This window comes from Bidens hawaiensis, unplaced genomic scaffold (assembly GCF_021521415.1).
Source record: "Bidens hawaiensis isolate Kalapana, Puna unplaced genomic scaffold, B.hawaiensis_p1.1 tig00012956_1, whole genome shotgun sequence".
NCBI lineage: Eukaryota > Viridiplantae > Streptophyta > Magnoliopsida > Asterales > Asteraceae > Bidens > Bidens hawaiensis.
In genome coordinates this window covers 274,063-293,362 of record NW_027492084.1, presented here as the reverse complement: position 1 = coordinate 293,362, position 19,300 = coordinate 274,063, and the positions used below count along the sequence as shown (strand labels likewise).

The window sequence follows — 19,300 nt, the reverse complement described above, 5'->3', positions numbered from 1 at the left end:
TGGGCCTGAAACGGAGCTTCGTGGGCCAAGTTATAACCGTTTTCGTGGGTCACCCTTTGTTGCGTGATCTTGGACCTCCAGAAATATAATAGCCTGGTCTTCAATACTTGGGCCCACATCAAAGTCGAATGAATTAAGTCTAGACTAAACGAGTTAGGTTTGGACTTTGGACTGTTGACCTCATGTGTAATAAGATATCATTGTATATTAATGAGCATATTAAATAATAGTTCATGACATCGGGTTCTAAATACCGTACTTTGTGAAAGTATATTTCCCTTGAATGCTACAAAGATTATTTATGCCATAAATAGAAATTAGTATTTCTAAATGTACGATGAATCATTAACAGTTTAGGATAATTTCAACGGTCATAAGTTTTACATTCTAACCACACTTCTATATATAGACTAATCCAAATCAAATAACACAATTTCACTCTTTTAAATACAAGAACATTGACCCATTTAGTTTTGTTTAATCACCTTGAACGTGAAAATATATTTATTTCTACCTCTTGTGGTTGATGTCATAACATCATACATTCATCAATCACAGTGGTTAATCGATAGATAATATTTTCATATTAATCAATCGCATTTTACATATATCGTTATATATATATTGTACACATACACATATTAGAATATTAGATAGAGATAATATCATTATCACAGTTAAGTTCAAGAAATATATATAGTCATGGGGAAGGATTTTGATATCGAATCTGGAAAACAATACCCGAACCAAATGGAAGATCCTAAGATGCGTTGGGGATTCATTCGGAAAGTTTATTCGATCTTGGCATTACAACTATTTTTAACGGTTATCATAGCCAGTATAGTAGTCGTAACGCCTCGAATCAACCAGTTTTTCCATACTCGAGCCGGTTTGATCACGTATATTGTCATTGCCGTTTGTACGATGATAAGTAAGTTACTCCTTTTGCTTTTACGTTTTGTTAGCCAATAAGCCCTATATACCCTGCTAACCAACATAACTAGGTAAAACATAGCTTATGTAGAACATGTGACATTTAAGAGTTTATAGTAGGAAAACAATGTAAGTATGGATGTTGATTATTTCAACTCGACTTAAATAATATTGAAAATTTGAATTGAACGAAAATCAAATAACAAACTCAAATTATAACATGGGCTAAAAACCAATTCAATACAAATAAACTTAAATTGAAGCATATAGAAAAAAAAATGTTTGTTTTATATAAAATAATAGGGTTTTGGGCTATCTCAAAGTTATTTTATGGGCTAAAAACAAGTTAACTAATTAATATATATAATATATGGGCTTTAGAAATTACTTTAGGGTTAAAACCTTGTAATGCAACTTCAATTGAATTGAAGTATTAATATAATAATATGTAACATTTAAATATTAGTTTAAAGATTTTTTTGTTTTATAAAATTAACATTTTTTGTTTTTATTTTAATATGGTTATTTCAATAAGCCCGAATTTGAACCGATTCGAATAAGTTTATTTGAACAACTTTGCATGCATCTTATACTTTTTTTCTTTGGAATTTTCAGTTGCATTGCTGATGAGCCTCTTTATGCATCGCCACCCTCTAAATATGATCATGTTGGGCTTGTTTACTATGGCGTTTTCAATAATGGTTGGTGTTGCTTGTGCGTTCTCTAAAGGTAATGAACATCACAGGATATATACTAATTCTCTTTCTTTTATTCAATCTTAATTTATGGTGTTCATAAATTGCTTAAATCGAAAAATCTATCCACATCAAAGCAAGTCAGCCAGTTTAAAACACACACAACTTGGATGCTTTAGTTTAGCGCTGCATATCTATTATTGTTGTTATTTTTCATTGTAAACCATTATTTGATGTTCGGTTATTATTTTTTAAATACTTTTTTTTTATCAAAATCCATTAAAAATTAATGTTTACATCGATACAAAAGGTAACCAGTCAACAAATTGCGCTGCTAGCCCTTTTTCAATAACAAAATTAAGTCGTTTAAAAATAACATTCATAGATCGTGAGGTTCTAACACAACTATTCATGACAATGAATAATGAACAGACACCCTAGCATGACTTTTGGAAAATTTCTTATTGTATCTTACAGGAAAGATCATACTTGAAGCCAGTCTTCTGACTACCATAATAGCGGTCAGCCTCACTCTCTTCACATTCTTTGCAGCCAAAAAAGGATATGATTTCAACTTCCTTGGCCCATTCTTGTTCTGTGCACTCATTCTCATACTTGTCTTCAGCTTGATTCAGGTATATATTCTATATATTAAATAAGTAATTGATTTAGTATTTCTTGTGACACCGACATTTTAACACAATATATATGTGACCTTCAGATCTTCTTCCCAATGGGAAGCTTGGTGAGAATGATAATATCATTTGTGGTGGCGCTTATATATTGCGGCTTCATAATATACGATACAGATAACCTGATAAAACGTTGCAGCTACGATGAATATGTCATGGCGGCAGCCATGCTTTATATTGACATGATACAACTGTTTATTACAATACTTCAAATTTTGGGTATTCTTGATGATTAGAGAGGCTGCATGATTTGGCCTTAATGTTTTATTTGAGAAAAAGAAAAAAACTATGATTGAGGGTACCGCGTTGTGACTATATGTGTCGACAACGTGTAAATGAATTATAAGGATCCATGATCAATTTGGTAAGGTTTCAGATCATGGTGGGATAAGAGAAGAGTAAACTATGAAAGAATTGTAATTGTGTGTAATCTACTAAGATTATCGGTTGCAAAGTATATTAAACTTGAATTCTCTGCTATTTAATTTATGAGGGAACTGAAACTATTATGATCAAGTAGTCATATGTTACAGTATATAATGTGCTGAATTGTATTTGTTTTGTTGTTTTTTTTGGAATTTTTGGATTGATTATTAGTGTATATTATAAGAATATTATTGGTATATGAATAGTAAACTTGATATTGAAAAGACTTCTAACTTTCTAATTAGAGATTAGATCTACTGGCTAACATGTTTAATTTGGAGCGAGTGCTAGCTGGTGCTTAAACCCGAGAGTTTTGGTCCAACATTTGTGTCATGAACATTCGCATGTTACAATTTACCGAGCTATTTCAATTGATATTTACACCCTCATGTGCATAGATCGATGTAAAACAGACATAAAAAGTTTAATCAAACGTATTGATCGACTCCTTACTTATAAAGCACATCAAATTTTGTTCGGTCACCTATATGTGACAAGTTCTAACACAATTTTTCACAACACTTATTTCGAACATGTCGAACTGGTTGTAGAGATATCTCATTGATCAGCTTAGTTCCATTTTAAAGCTCTTGTTACTCACTAGTTAATAAATAATAGTTAAGTTTAATGAAAACCTATTTTTTATCAAACTATTCACGTACCAAATTAAAGAATTCTTAAAAAAATTTAAAGATTCTTATGTGAAAAAACTAAAAAACTTGGAATATTAATTATATAATATATAAGCAACATAATGATTACATCAAAATAGAAAGTAAGCGCGGACAATAAACTACGCCGCTATCCATTTTTGAATTGCTTATTAAACTGGTGGTATAAAAATAATGATTAATAAAATTCCTATTAGTTGATTAATTTTATATATGGTGAGGAAAGATACATATTTGACATGTTGAATTGTATATGTGACATGCCAACTTTGAGATATAATATTTTATTTTAATGAACAGTTAAGACAGCAAATTAAATATATAATATGACAAAATTATTTGAAAAAACAATATTTTTGGAACTATTATATCTAGACGTAGGTAAATTTAGAAGTTGTGCCAACACACGTTTATTTATTCGAACATGGAATGGCATGACTAAATTTGAAGGTTATTAAAATGGTTGATAATGTTATATGACTGAATCATATATTCGATGGCCATTTTGTTAAATGATCTTTAAAAAAATTAAGAAAGTTAAGATATTGAGAGGCAAAGGTAGTTTCCCTTTAATTATTTATATACTTTTTAATCTATGACATCATGTTAATAAAATACGGGATAACACTCTCTTAATCAACAAAACCTGATAAAATGCAGCTTATATGTTGAGCACAAATAATTTTAAATAAGATCCCAGTAAAAAATGTATTTGAGTCTTAAACATGTCAAAAAAAAAGTTATTTTTAGAGATTAAAATTCATTTTTTTTACCAAGTATAAGTTTAGAAGGGAGATGTCTTAAATTCACCTTCCAAGGATTAAAAAGTAATTCGTAATTTAAAAAAAAAAATCCAAAGCCATCATTGTTATTATTCTAAATTTAGTTTCTTTAAAAGTTAATGAACATCAAAAGTTTCAACATTGTTTATATCTAAATTTAATATATACATGTGTGTGTTTCTTTATTCTAATGACGTGACCAACAAGAAATTGACAAATAGCAAGTGCCTAGCAGCCGTAGGTTAAAATATACCGAAAACAATTGTTAACTCATTTTTATAAGACTATTAAAATCAAACACCAATCACATGGTAATATATAAAAGATAATATAAATAAAGAAATTGCAATGGTTGATCTATCTTCATCTTTAATTAAAGTAATGCTTGATTAATTACACCCACTTCAAGACATACTTCCCTCCAATAAACGTTTTAGCCGATTTTTAATTTATGGCACTAAAATCCCGGCATATCCAAAATATAATTAAAAAACGAAATTTAAACTTATAAATATTTAAAATTGTATTTTTGGTATCTTTTGCCGCACTATATGCAAATCTTGGGAGTTTACAAATACCTGGCCACAATAAAGACAAATTTGGTTAGGTGACATTTTTAATTATTGCATTATCATCACCCGGTGGTACCACACCATCGGGCTAGCTTCCGGTGATGTGGTTCAATCTCCCTCCGCCTAAACACGGTGGTGCACTCGGGCAACTCACCGAGATCAGCAAAGAACGATTCTTCCTCGTCTCGAATTGAAAATATTGTTGTCATATCGCTATCTTCGGACATGTCCCTAGCCATCAAGGGACTTTCAAGCATGGTTTGTGATGTGGAGTCCAAATGGGAGAACCACCCGTATTGGTCGTCAGTGGTTGTCCCAAATGGCCCACATGATGATTCCACCTCGAGACTTGTGAACGTTTGGTGATCAGACTCTGATTCTGGCTCTGGCTCAGGATCAGATTGCCTATTTGGAATGAGAGTGTCATCTTCTAATTGGTCATCAGTAATGTCCGAATTAGTTGATTCGGTGATCATTGGTGGTGATGGCGTCACACCCCGAAAATCTTAACTTAACACAGCGGAAGTCCTAACTTAAGTCGTTCGGGTTATGACAGATGCCGATAGCCAACAATAATAGACAATTAATAATAAAAGCATCATCTTTTATTATAAGAAAATATTTTACAAAATCAGAGTTTATTATACGTGCTAATGCACGGTTTACAACACTTCACTTTTGTTCAAACATCCCACGCTCTCGTTTCCATGCCACCTCGAAATCTTCACTTTCCTGCAAAGCATATTTAAATAATATTTGGGTCAACACGAATGTTGGTGAGTTATTCCCGAGAAAAAAAACTTATTGCATAAATATAGACAATTCATATATAAGCAACACATGAATATAATAGTGTACGGCCATTATACTCCCAACAATACCGATCTTTACACGGTACAACACAATAACGAAACCCGCAATTTTACCCTTAAGCACAAAAAGCGTTAGTTGTAAACTAGCTAAGAATACAACGCGTGTATGACTACCAATTTGATAACTCGAAACGTACCATACTCGAAATATTCCCACTTTTAACCCAACGCGAATGGAAATGGGGGGCGTCACCCCGATAGATCTACCAACATTTCTGTGCCCTCAATTCGGTTAACAGTTATTTAACCAAATTGATTCATCCCACAATAACGACAATTTGTAAAGTATAATGCGCTTTCAAAACATATATATAAATACGAATATAGATATACAATATGCTTTTCGGAGGAAGAACTCACCTTTGATTTCGGTATTCGAATAAACGCTCGTTCCTATATTAGTACACGTTCGTTAATTTTAAATTCGGGTTTGACTAAAATATATATATTCTTATTCTAAAAATCCACACAAGCACACAACACATAAAGTTTACTACTTATAATTCTATAAATATATACTTAAAAATATAAACAAGTAATAATCAACTAATAATTGTTTTATTTAATAATTTAATGTAATTATTAAAATTTATAAAAATTATTACCTTTAGTTGCTGGAGTGTTTTGGAAAAATTCAAGTTATTATTTTATTTAAAATTTTGACTCTATTATAATCGGTTTTGTCGGTTTTGCCGGTTTCGTTGGTTTTGAGCTTAAAAACGAACCGGTTGTTATTTTATGAAACTTTTAGTTTTAAATTATCTAAAACACTTTTTATATAGTTTTTAGTCAAGTTTTATTGGTTTTTCAATAAAAATGTTTTGGTTTTTATTTTGTTGTCAATTTCTTAAAAATGCCAATTTTTAACGTTTTCGTGTCGGTTTTCGCGACACGAACCGTGTTGGTTTAAGTTTTGCTATTCTTGACTTTTCTTATACTTTAACTTATGTTAAATATAAGAATATTATGACTTTAGGAGCTGTTTTAATTCAGTTCCAAAAACTCATGTCGGTTCACCTTAAAAGTCGAACTTTCCGACCGTTAAAGTCACCGACAAGCTATTTATGTCACAATGTCAAAACCCAACCATTTGGTACAGCAAATGTACATATAATAACAAATAATATATCATCATATACATGTTTGATCATCTAGCACCAAGTATGCACACAAAACAAATTTCTAATTACACATACTCAAACCTTAAGTTTTCAACTATACAATAAACATGTCATTTCTATAATCTCTACAAGGTGTTTGTGTACCAAAATTTCCAGATCTTAATAACCCATATTAACATCTTATTTCATCCCATTATTATCCTTTAACAAACACATTCTTGATTTCTTTAACAACAAGGTTTCTATTACTAGTAAGTAGCAATTTTTAACAACCCTATTATTATACCAACAATCTTTACAATGGAGTTTACTAAAGTAATCCTAACCACAAGTCTTTAATCATCCACACAAGATTATGTTCATTTACTAAATCATTTTGCAAAACATCTTGTATAATTTACAAAGTTTCTTTTATTAGTAAATTTAACACAAACTCTTGTTTATCTAAGTTATTATGTTACATGCATCCTAGTACTTCTAGTAGATTTTATTCTTCTACATATGTCTCATTCAATCACTTAGTTAGTCACTTTCAATCCATAAAAATCAATACAAGACAAGTATGAACTTTTATGATCAAGAATCAAATTTTTTTTTTGTATTACTTGCATGTGTAAGTAAACTTTTTAGAAAAGTCAAATAAACAAATCTCTACACTTTTTGTCAACTCTTCATCCAAGATCTTATTCACCTTTTCAAAACCATTATTACTATTACTTACAACTTTTTCAAATACTTTTTAATAAGTCAAGTATGTGGGTTTTCAAAATTTATCATTTATTTTTAACCATTTTAACATTTAATCAAGTTAACAATCTCAATCCAACACCCAAACTAAAACCCACGAATTTAATGGGTGTTTTTACCCATAATCCATCTTTAATCTTTGGCCATTTACATGTTTACTTCCGTTATTAAACAATACTTAAATCCATTTGTTAAACAAACTCAAGTAATCAATATGGACAATCAATACAAGCTAATATGCATCCAATATAAGTCCTATAATCAACAAAAATCCATCTTATACATTCACATGCAAACTCACGGGTCACACACATGCATGCATACATCCATATTATACTTGCATGCACACTATCAAGCATACTAAAATCAAGCTTTAAACATCAAATAACAACTAATATACACAAATCTTGAAGTGGGTTACATTGGATTTCGGATTGGTGTCTAAGGAAGATGATAATATGAACTTGTTTTAGCTATAACCCTTTCCTTTGGTTTCCTACTCCTTATTATTTGCCTAAACTTCCATCAAAAATTCTTAACTTAATAATGTGTGTGGCATTATTTTTGAATTGATGGAATGATGAAGTGGTGTGTGAGTATATGTATATATGGAGAGAGATAGAAGGTATAGACTCTTGAGTTGAAACCTAGGGTGATGTGTTGGGTAAACCATAACACTCCAAGTAACCTTCTAATCATTACATACATATATTATATTAATTTAATATTACAAGTGGGTGATTTTGGGGAATTTTGTCTCTCAGAGAGTGGTAAGGGAGTGGGAAAGTGGGTTTTAAATAATAACATGTGGTATTATCTAGGTGTTAAGGTTTAACGTATCTCGTAATTTATCTAGCCAAACGACATCTGTTTCTAATAATTTTTATCAGACTTTGAGCGAAATTAGATTACAGTCAATGTCTGCCTAAAATCATAATTTTCTGAGAAACTTGATGTCGGGTCCTTACGGTGTTCTCTACTGGCTTTCGGTTACTTATTTTCAAATTTTCGCGATTCGAACCTTCTAAAATTAAGTTTATACACTATCTCTAATATTCTAATATAAAATTAAATTTTTCGAGGTTATCTTGACATGTTTATGAATTTATCCGTTTTGAGATATTACCCGGTGTTAATCTGTACCGTGTCAGCTACACGACAAAATTTAACTTTTTTTTTTCGGGTTTCCATATTTAAAACTCAACTAAAATCAAAGACTTTAGGTAAAAATATTATTCCTATATATTTACCTTACTAATTAATACGCGATTATAGTTAAGATAATTATCAGATTAGTTTAATTTTTGGCGGTTGTCACAGATGTTGGCATATTGTAGTGGTGGTAGTGATTACTATTTATGGAAGCCGGCCGGGAGTGGTTGTGTTCACAAGAATAGGTCACCATCACCATCGTAGGGTCCGTCCGACTTCTTTCTACTTAGTTTTTTTGCAGGGCATCCTTTAGAACTACTACATCAATAATAACCCCTACAATAAAAACAAATAGCTGAATGACGTTATATTCTAAACCAATATTATGTAGAATTGTGAGAACCGCATAATAAAAAGTGTGACCGTAAATACCTAGGGTAAGGGGATCCCTTAATAGGTTTCTGGCCGTACTTCCTCTAAGCCCAAGAATCTGGCGGTGGCGCGTTTGTCTCACCCTTAAGTCGAGATCTTTCAACTTCTTTGATCGGAACATGCACAACCCTTTTCTTTGTTCCTCTTCTGCTGTCCAAATTCAACAATTAATACTTGTTATACAATAAACTCTTAACTAATATATTCTATTTAATAGCTAGTGTAAATATTTATTGCTAGAATCTAACTCACCTTCTAGTGGAGGACGTAGATGTTGCCTTGGTGTCATGGATCATAGGCGAAGGAGGAGATTCATCGCTGTTTTCCGTCGAGTTTTGATCGTCTTCTTGATGGTCGATGAACCGATGAAATCCAACTTCCATGATATACACTTGTGTATGTATATAGAGTTACTATGGCCGGCTGAAATGATACAAAGGCACAAGTTGTTTGTGTGTGAAAGAGAGAGATTTTAGAAGGTGGTGAAAGAATAGGGTTGATCCAAATGATATATATGGGGTCCGAATACAAAATGTTGACAGATGGGCAATTGAACGTGCAGGCAAATGTGAAAGTAAATCCAAATCTGGGAAGGAGTGTTCCGTTATTATTAGTTTATTCCAACAATATTACAAGCTTTATCATCACCTAAAACGTAAATTATTTGGTTATTATTAACGTTATTATTAATAATATCAATATTTATATTATTTCATATGCTTATTTAAAGTAAAAAAGTAAATTTTGTGGATATTTTAAAATTATTAACTTGGAAGAAGAAAAGTTTGATGTACTTTTAAACACGGATATAAAGAAATATTAGTAATTTAATTTATTGCAATATATAGAGTATAATAAATATGTTTGACCGGAAAAGGTTAAGGTGTTTTTGTATAAAAATATGAGATGAATAAATAGTAAATCTATATGTTATATTATAAAAAACAAAATACATTTATACTATTCTAAATACATTTCAGCCTTTTTTTTATTAATTTTCCAATTTAACTTACATTTGACAATTTTTTAAGAAGATCTAAAATTCATAATCATTTAAATTGATTAAAGTTGGATACTTTTACCTAATTTAACACAACTAAAAGTCAATAATGTTTTTACCAAATTTGGACATTTCAGTTATTTTTTTATAAATTAAAAACATGAGGTATGAATGGAATGAAATTGGGGTGTTTTAGAGGGAATGAAATAACCTAGGGTAATGTGTCATTCCATTCCTTTGATCAACCAAACACACTTTTCTTCATTCCCTGACAATGACTCGTTCCATTTCACCCTTCATTCCTTCATACCAAACGCTAAATCATTTTTCAATGTTTCATGTAATGGATATTGGATTTTTCATCTGTTAAAAAGCATTTAGAAACTTATGAATTATATCAGTGGTATAATTCAACATGAATTACTCTAAATGGATAGATGATTTTTCAACAAGGTGATTAATATAAATGAAAATCTTTGTAGCAAAGAAGCATGACACGGACGATTGCGAATTACATACTTATCAAATGATTAGTGCATACAAATTTTTAATGGGGAAAATTCTCAAAATATGCGTTTATGAATACGTTTTTCAGGTTTTAAGTGTCATTTCTAACAAATTCCCAAAATAGGTATTATAAACTAGTCGTGACGAATAGTTTATGATTAACCACGAGTAGTTTGTATAACCAATTAAAACTTGTCACGTGTCTATAAACTAACCGTAACGATCAGTTTCACTAATCATCTACTCGTGAAGATTAAATAAGTTTAAAGCCTCGTAATCAACGCCCACGAGTAAATAAGATATCCTTTAGTCGCGACGAGCAGATTCTAAAACCTTAAGAGTCGTGAGTAGTTTATCAAACTAACCACGACGATGAGTTTGGTTACCAAATGCATCGAACTGGTTCGTTTTACAAAACACTAACCAAAATGGTTAGTTTGTTTGGTCAACTAGTCGTTACGAGTAGATATTGGTCAACGACGACGTTACATTCATTATACGAGTATTTTAGTGGTAATTAACCTGTCTCGATAAATTTACCTGGTAAACATTACGCATACGAGTAGTTCATATGTAGTTAACTCATCGTGACTATTTACCTTGTTTACATTCCCGATACGAGTATTTTATTAGTAATTAACTCGTTCTAATAAGTTTACCTGATTTACATTACCCATACGAGTAATTTATTTGTAGTTAACTCGTCGTGTCTAGTTTACCTTGTTAACATTCTTATACGAGTAGTTAGTTAGTAACTAACTCGTCTTGGCTAGTTTAACATAACAATCTACACGTCTCCTTACTTTATAGTCTAAACTACTCGTCTCCTTACTTTATAGTCTAAACTAGTCGTTACAATGCGGAAAAGTCTGTGTTTTAGAACAACTATGAATGTTGTTGAAAAATGTTACATAAAAACCCTCGTTATGCTTGATATTAGATGACCGCAAAAAACATTCACAACCATTCGACTTGCAAACTACCACCAATCGCGTTTATTAGATTCGTGGGTTTTAAACTCAAACCCTTCACTTAAAGCCATCATACCTAGTTCGATTTGTAACGCTTCTTTGTTTTTAAACACTTTGTCTATAATAGGATGTGAAGACGAACACGAACGTTTTTCAAGCCTTTTGAACAACCATCTTTAGTAACTACCGGAAGGGTCGGTTCTTCATCTTCCATGAATATCTCCGTATCCAAAAAGGATTCGTTATAGACAAAAGGCTCACTATCTTCTTCATTGATATTGTCTCGACCAAAATATTCATAATTTGATGAAAAAGGTATATTCAAGTCCGGTACAAACCCCACCAATTTCCCCTTTTCATTTTCATTTGTAAGTAACTCATTCGACATCAAACTTTGTTTTGCAAAGTCTCCATTGTCATCCTCAACAACGTAGATATAAACGACTTCATTTGGTCTTCCTTTAGCACGTTTTAGAAAAAGCTTCATGTCATAGTCGTCGTGTATATCCACCGGATATGAGTAATTACAGAACTTATAAGATAATCGTTTAACATGACCCATTTTAAAACGACTAGTAACCAAATCTATAAACTCACAATAACCGAACCTCAAAGATAGAGATACACCTTGTCGTCCACAATCAAACGGAACATACTCAGTAGCTCCTTTTGTTTCTTCCTACTTTCCTCCGTAACAAACTACAATATTATCAATTTCCTCCTCCATTGATGTGCGGGTTCAAAACAACAAGAACATGACATTTATATAAACCCAAGAACTTCAAAACAACATTGTAACGACTAGTTTAAACTATAAAGTAAGGAGACGAGTAGATTGTTATGATAAACTAGCCAAGACGAGTTAGTTACTAATTAACTACTCGTTTTGGAATGTAAACAAGGTAAACTACACACGACGAGTTAACTACCAATAAATTACTCGTATGGGTAATGTAAATCTGGTAAACGTATCAGAACGAGTTAATTACTAATAAAATACTCGTATGTGGAATATAAAGAAGGTAAACTAGTCAGGACGAGTTAACTACATATGAACTACTCGTATAAGTAATGTTTACCAGGTAAACTTATCGAGACGAGTTAATTACCAATAAAATACTCGTATAATGAATGTAAAGTCGTCGTTGACCAATATCTACTCGTAACGACTAGTTGACCAAACAAACTAACCATTCCGGTTAGTGTTTTGAAAAACAAACCGGTTCGATGCATTTGGTAATCAAACTCATCGTCATGGTTAGTTTGATAAACTACTCGCGACTCTTAAGGTTTTATAATCTGCCCGTCGCGACTAAAGGATATCTTATTTACTCGTGGGCGTTGATTACGAGGCTTTAAACTTATTTAATCTTTACGAGTAGATGATTAGTGAAACTGGTCGTTACGGTTAGTTTATAAACACGTGGCAAATTTTAATTGGTTATACAAACTACTTGTGGACAATCATAAACTATTCGTCACGACTAGTTTATAATACCTATTTTGAGAATTTGTTTAAAATGGCACCTAAAACCTGAAAAACGTATTCATAAACGCTTATTTTGAGAATTTTCCCATTTGTAATGATAGAGGCGGGTTCAGGTAATAAAATGACAATTGTTTGGTACGTGTCAAATTTGGTTGGTCTCAAACTAATCATTCCCTATGCAGGGGCATTTATGTCATTTTAACACAATAATTTGTTAGATTATTCACTTGGTTATTTTACAGACCCCACAACACTTTCATGAAAACATATACACAAGACCAGATATAGTAGATTTTAAGGGTTAAAAGTTTGTTTTATAAACAAGATCACCATATTCTATTATGCTTGGAAATTATGTGTAACTTGGTATATCTATTTGCTAATAAAATACTGAATTAAAAAAAATTCCATACGTTTATCTAAAACACATCAATTATAGTTGTGTTTTCTCTCTTATAAATAATAGGTCTATGAGTCACCTATTGCTAATGACCAACTTACCCTGATTGGAGGCTGAGACAATATTACATATGATACAACCTTATAATTTCATTTTTTAATAACTTTATATGCATCACTAAACAATTTTCTTGGTCATTTATCGATTTTTGTTACTTTAAACAACTATTTCATATGCTAAACTTATACACCTACTAATCAACCTACTACCAAACGACACATTGATTTGTTTAACACTAAAAAAAATAATTCTTACCATAATCTCCATGCTTTTGCTTCATGTTCATTGAAAAAATATAAGTGATGTAAAGAATGATACTTTGTTAAAATTTACAAATTGTTTAATATATAAACTATTCATATTTGTATTTTTCTATAATTCCGTCAAGTATTACACAAGTCCATAACCTAGTTATGAACAAGTTATAGCGTTTTTAGTATAGGGTTTATTCGTCTTGTTTCATGTGTTTAGAAAACATCCGTTGAGATACTTATTAATTACCCAAATTTAACTCAATTCAAATGTGTTTAGATAACATCCGTGTTGAGATGCTTATTAGTTACCCAAATTTAAACTCAAAACAAATCCGACATAAATTATATTATTATAAATATTTCAGATAAACTTCTAGTTATTTTTAACATTTTCAACTTTCTAACAATCTTAATATGCTATATTTTATACTTCTTATTTTATATAACATAGTAATATCTTTTCTTTTTGATGCATGTAAATAAATAGGTTTCAGTTTATACTTAAATGCCTATTACAATACCCATACCATTTTTTTTTTCCTTTTTGATTCACCATGTCTTTTGCGTCTCTACCCGTATGTCCATAACCGCGATAATAATTTGTGGAGTTTTAATAAATTTGAAGTGTACTGTCAAATCTCAGTGGATATTTATAAAGTGAGCTACATATGTTTATAAAAGTCAATATTGCATACTATTTTATGATATGCATCGTTTCTAAGTTAACAACTGTAATTTTAAACAATTGTATGAAAGTTTTGTGGTAGGTTGGGATGTGTACCCAAGCTTGACTTTTGATAAATAAAATAAAATTTGTTGGTGTTACATATAATTTATAACAAGCATATGAAGATGTTGATATGTACCATCAATAATTGAGTTAAAATATATTTGTTTTAGAGATCATTCTAACATTTTATTTATTTTGAAGAGTTAATACCATTCAACATGTATTTACATGTTTATTTTTATTTTGTGGTAAAATCACTCAAGTTAATTTTGATGTATTAAAGTGTCTTGACATATTTAAAATACACATACTTGTAACCTTTTTTAGTATACATTTACTCTTATTTTGGGTCAATATTTGATCAAGTGATGTTTAATGTATGCAAAAATGTTGATCCAGATAATTTTTTTTATTATATAAGATTATATGTATATACATTTAAAGTGGTTAAAATTGATAGCTAATTATTCAAGTAATCAAGTCCATAAAATCATCTAAATTACATTCACATTAACAAAAAGGTGTTTACATAACCTCTACGTAGGTAACAGTTGTGTTACGAATCATCATTCTAAACAAAATTCATACATTTTAAACAACTTTGAAAACTTTAATATATTAAAATCATGTTAAGTGACTGATTTAAGAAGTAGTATGTTGTTTTACTAATGATATTAACCCTTCATGAAAAATGATATTTTTGTTTATGTAATCTACATGATAATTTTGTTTATAGAAAGATTAAAAAGAAAGTAAATCTAAGTTTTTAAGTTTATCTACTACTAATAATTAATAATAGTCATATTTTATGCATTATGTTTCGTACACACATTATAATATGTTCAATGGGAAAGGGTCTACAACTACCTCCCATTGTGAAAGATACCTTTTGATATTGATTTATTTAGTATAAACCTGCGACTTTTTGGCAGTTCCCTTATCCTTTCGTCCCTCGTGGGCTCAATTTATAATTTAAAATTGAATATTTAAATAACTTACATAAAGCTCAGTTAAAAGTCCGGCCTATTTGATTTAGGTTTGCATTTCAACATTTAAAAGACATCTAAAGAATACATATAAATTTCTAATCATCTCCGGTCACATTATCCCATTTTTTTTATATAATTCATGTTGTTAAATATTTTAAGGAAAATGCTACAATATAACAATTTGGAATTTTGATAGTTGTTATGTGTGGTAAAAAGTACAAATGATTAATCAGAACAATATTGAAACTTAATTACTATCCAGTTTAATTATTTCTCTTATAAGAAATTGCTTGAATAGGTATCATGTATTTGTATGAAGTTCTTGCTAAAAAAATTTCTATTTAGTTGCTCTAAATGGAACATGTTCTGAAGGCTTGTTCAAAGGAATACAAACACCGTGAATTGACCCACTAGTTTCATTATTAATCTATGTTGATGATGATATATTCTTTGGGGGAGTGGTAACTTCACAAATCTTAAAAGAATTATGTGAAGTTTTCATGGCACCTCAGGGTTAAAAGTTAACATTCGTAAAAGCACGTACATTTTATGCCTTTATGGGGTGAAAGTGGGCTGGAATTTGGTTCGGTTAATACTATGGCTCTTAAAAGTTAAAAGCAACGCATTTTACTGGCAATATTCCTAGAGTTTGATGTCGACCAATACTCGACTATGATAGCAACATCCACGCAAAGCATAAGCGAAATCTCCATACCTCCATTCGGAAGTTCAATGCCGTGTAAAACGCTGCTTGCACAAGCTCTGTTTATCATATCCGACAAGGCTTCCATGGTGATGATAAATGAAAGAAAGTGATAACGGATCACCTTGTCTAACTCCCCTTTCACATTAAAATTCAAACTGACCGGCCTGTTAGCAAGCACTGAAGATCAGGGCAGCCGACAGTATTCCTTTGACCCATATGCAACATTTATCCGGAAAACCCGTTGTGCCCTAATGGTCGAATTGATAGCAACAATTCACAGCTTACACTATCAAAAACCTTGTCCAAGTCAAGTTTCAACAATAATGCTTTTGATTTTGACTTTTTTAACCCATGAAATGACTTAATTGATCATTAGCTGCCCCTCTAGAACATCTAAATAAAGCCTTTAATGGCAAATTATTAGTGTTTCGTGTTGACATAAATTTGTTGTTTGAAACTAGCTACACAAAAACTGAAAATCATAAGTCCATAACTAAGGTTGCACGCTTTCAAAATCAACAATTTCAATCATTCTCATATATGATCTAAACTTCTAAAGTGTAGACGTCACATTTGAAAACAAAGTGATGACTATAATAACAAACAAAGTAGGGATATTTTACGTGAAACCGAATTGCTAATATCTAAGAAATTATTTGATAAATAGTATAAAATGAATACGTGTTACAAAATTTTTTATATTTTTACCGATGATATTGTGTGTGTTAAAATATCATACTAAAGTTGTTAAACTTAGAAACGATAAATGATCAAAAATAATAAATCTATAGGTTTATACTTTATTTGTTACATATTTCGTTATCCAAAGATTACATGAGACACAAGTCTAACAATGGTAGGAAGGACAAAATTGTGATAGTACGAGACAATGAGTCGAGCTCGGGTGCACTGTCATAGACAATAATGCGATGTACGTTTATTGTCATGTTGATTTTCAAAAAATAATCAACTATGATTACTCTTCATGATCCAGTGTATTATTATCGTTATAAGGTATGCATGTCTAGTTTAATTTGTTTTTTTTTTATTGGAAAATGTTGAAATTAGTATCTTGTTTCAATTTCAATTCTATCTATATCTATATCTATCTAGCTATACTATTAAAACAAAAGAGTTTATGTCAACTTGACCTATTCCTATTGATTGTTTGTTAAAGTTTCCATGTTTATCTAGCATTTCTCTAATTTCCATGTGAATAAAATAAATCAAAAATAAATTAAAATTATATACAATCAATTCTCTTTAATATCTTTAATGATTCAAATGCAGTTTATAATTATTAATTAATATCAATTTCTATTATAATATTATTTCCATTATTATGTATACACAAGTCATAGTTTAACCTAAAAACCTAAATCAATTATCTCCTCTTTCACGCCTCCATCCTCTTCCACGAATCTCTACCTTCAATTCATTTATCCAGCAAATTCACCGTCTACATCGATGAAGCTGTTCACCGGCAGGACATTTTATCTATAGCATATCGGCCTCTCTATGATTGTCTTCACAATCCATCAACGTTACTACCGATTACTTAAATCATCGGGTTTTATTTTTTGTAATTTGATTCAGTTGAAACTATATTCTTTTTTTTTCTTTGATTTTTGATTTCATACCGGTCAACGTTACTACGGATTTAATTTTACTAAAACTGGTTTTAATTATAGATTTATAAAGTTCTCATTGACTAATTAAAAATATAACCATTGGAGTATAAGTTGAGATCTGTAATCAATTTAGGTATATTAAGAAAAAGTCAACCATCTGATTAAGAATTACTTTAATTACAGAATTAAATTACTAACTTATTTTTGCACAACTTATATGAATTACTAACTTATTTTTCAACCATATGATTGAGGATTTAATATACCATAATTTATTATAATTTTAGATACACGGTAATGATAATTAATTTTAGATATACGGAATTAAGAACATTGACGATTAATTATATTAATGTTAATAATTAAATTAGTTACTTATTTTTCTACATTAATAAATTAATGTTGTAAGTTGAAATATGAAGTAGATTTAAAGATATCAATTTTAATTATTTTGTCTATATAATATAATTTAACAAGATTGCATTCAAGTATTTCAAATTTTAAAAATCCTCAATGCAACCTACATATTTTCGTCCATAATTTTAGCTAATTCGAAATCCCTAATTTTATGTTTCTAATTAATTACATTAATACCTTCCTTCTTTATGCAAGTCTCCAAAATTTGAATCATTTACTACTTGTGTATAAATATATGACTCTCACACAAAAATTCTTACACTATCACACCATATTTAGCAAAAATCAATTTGTTTGTTTGTAAGGTTTATAACATATAAGGGATATCATATTTTTTTTTGTCTTAAAGGAACTAGATTTAGTTGTTACGAATCAAGGCATCATAGGGTGATTTTTGTGATTTTTTATTTGTATTATTTTCATATAACATGTGGGTGAAATCAATATTAGCGTTATGTGCATTGATTCATCACATTGTTTGTATTATTATTATTATTATTTATCATTATTTTCATTTAACATTTAGATGATATGATTTTAATCGATTTAGGTTATTATTCAATTGTTTGTTAATGATTGTGTTAGTCTAAAACGGACTTTATTACCATTTTGCCTATGTGTTCTAATTTAAGATTCATTCGAATTTGAATTAGGCTTTGAAACTGACTTTCATTTTTCTGTTTTTTGGTTTGTGTTTTTAGTTTCATTTGGTTTCGTTTCATTTTATTTGCTTTTGGTTTCGGTTCGTTTTCATTTTTTAGTCTCATTTCAGTTTATTGGGCCGTTTAGATTTGTTTTGGTTTTATTTCAGTTTTTGAGTTCGTTTATGTTTTAGTGTTTTTGGTTTCGGTTTGCTTTTTTAGGTTTCGGTTCGATTTTTGTAGGGCATATTCTTGTTTCAGTCAGTTTAAGAGGAAAGGGCATATGCATTCCTTCCATGTTTATCTGAGAACAACAAATGTTTTAGTTTGTTTCGTTTTGGTTATCTTCACATACTTGTGTTTAATTTATATCCAAACATGAATCGACTGATTTGTAAATTATATTGATA

General features: G+C 30.2%; 2 pseudogenes across 1 annotated transcript; one reads left to right on the top strand and one right to left on the bottom strand.

Moving 5' to 3' along the window:
• Positions 1 to 1,616: 1,616 nt before the first annotated feature.
• On the top strand, positions 1,617 to 2,556 carry LOC143542760 (protein LIFEGUARD 4 pseudogene; annotated as a pseudogene).
• Positions 2,557 to 4,493: 1,937 nt separating this feature from the next.
• Positions 4,494 to 9,559, bottom strand: LOC143542753 (putative WRKY transcription factor 65; annotated as a pseudogene). Its single transcript, XR_013136947.1, has 4 exons — positions 9,348 to 9,559; positions 9,096 to 9,245; positions 8,814 to 8,999; positions 4,494 to 5,249 (listed from the first exon to the last, which is right to left on the bottom strand). The product of XR_013136947.1 is annotated as a putative WRKY transcription factor 65 (transcript).
• Positions 9,560 to 19,300: the final 9,741 nt, after the last annotated feature.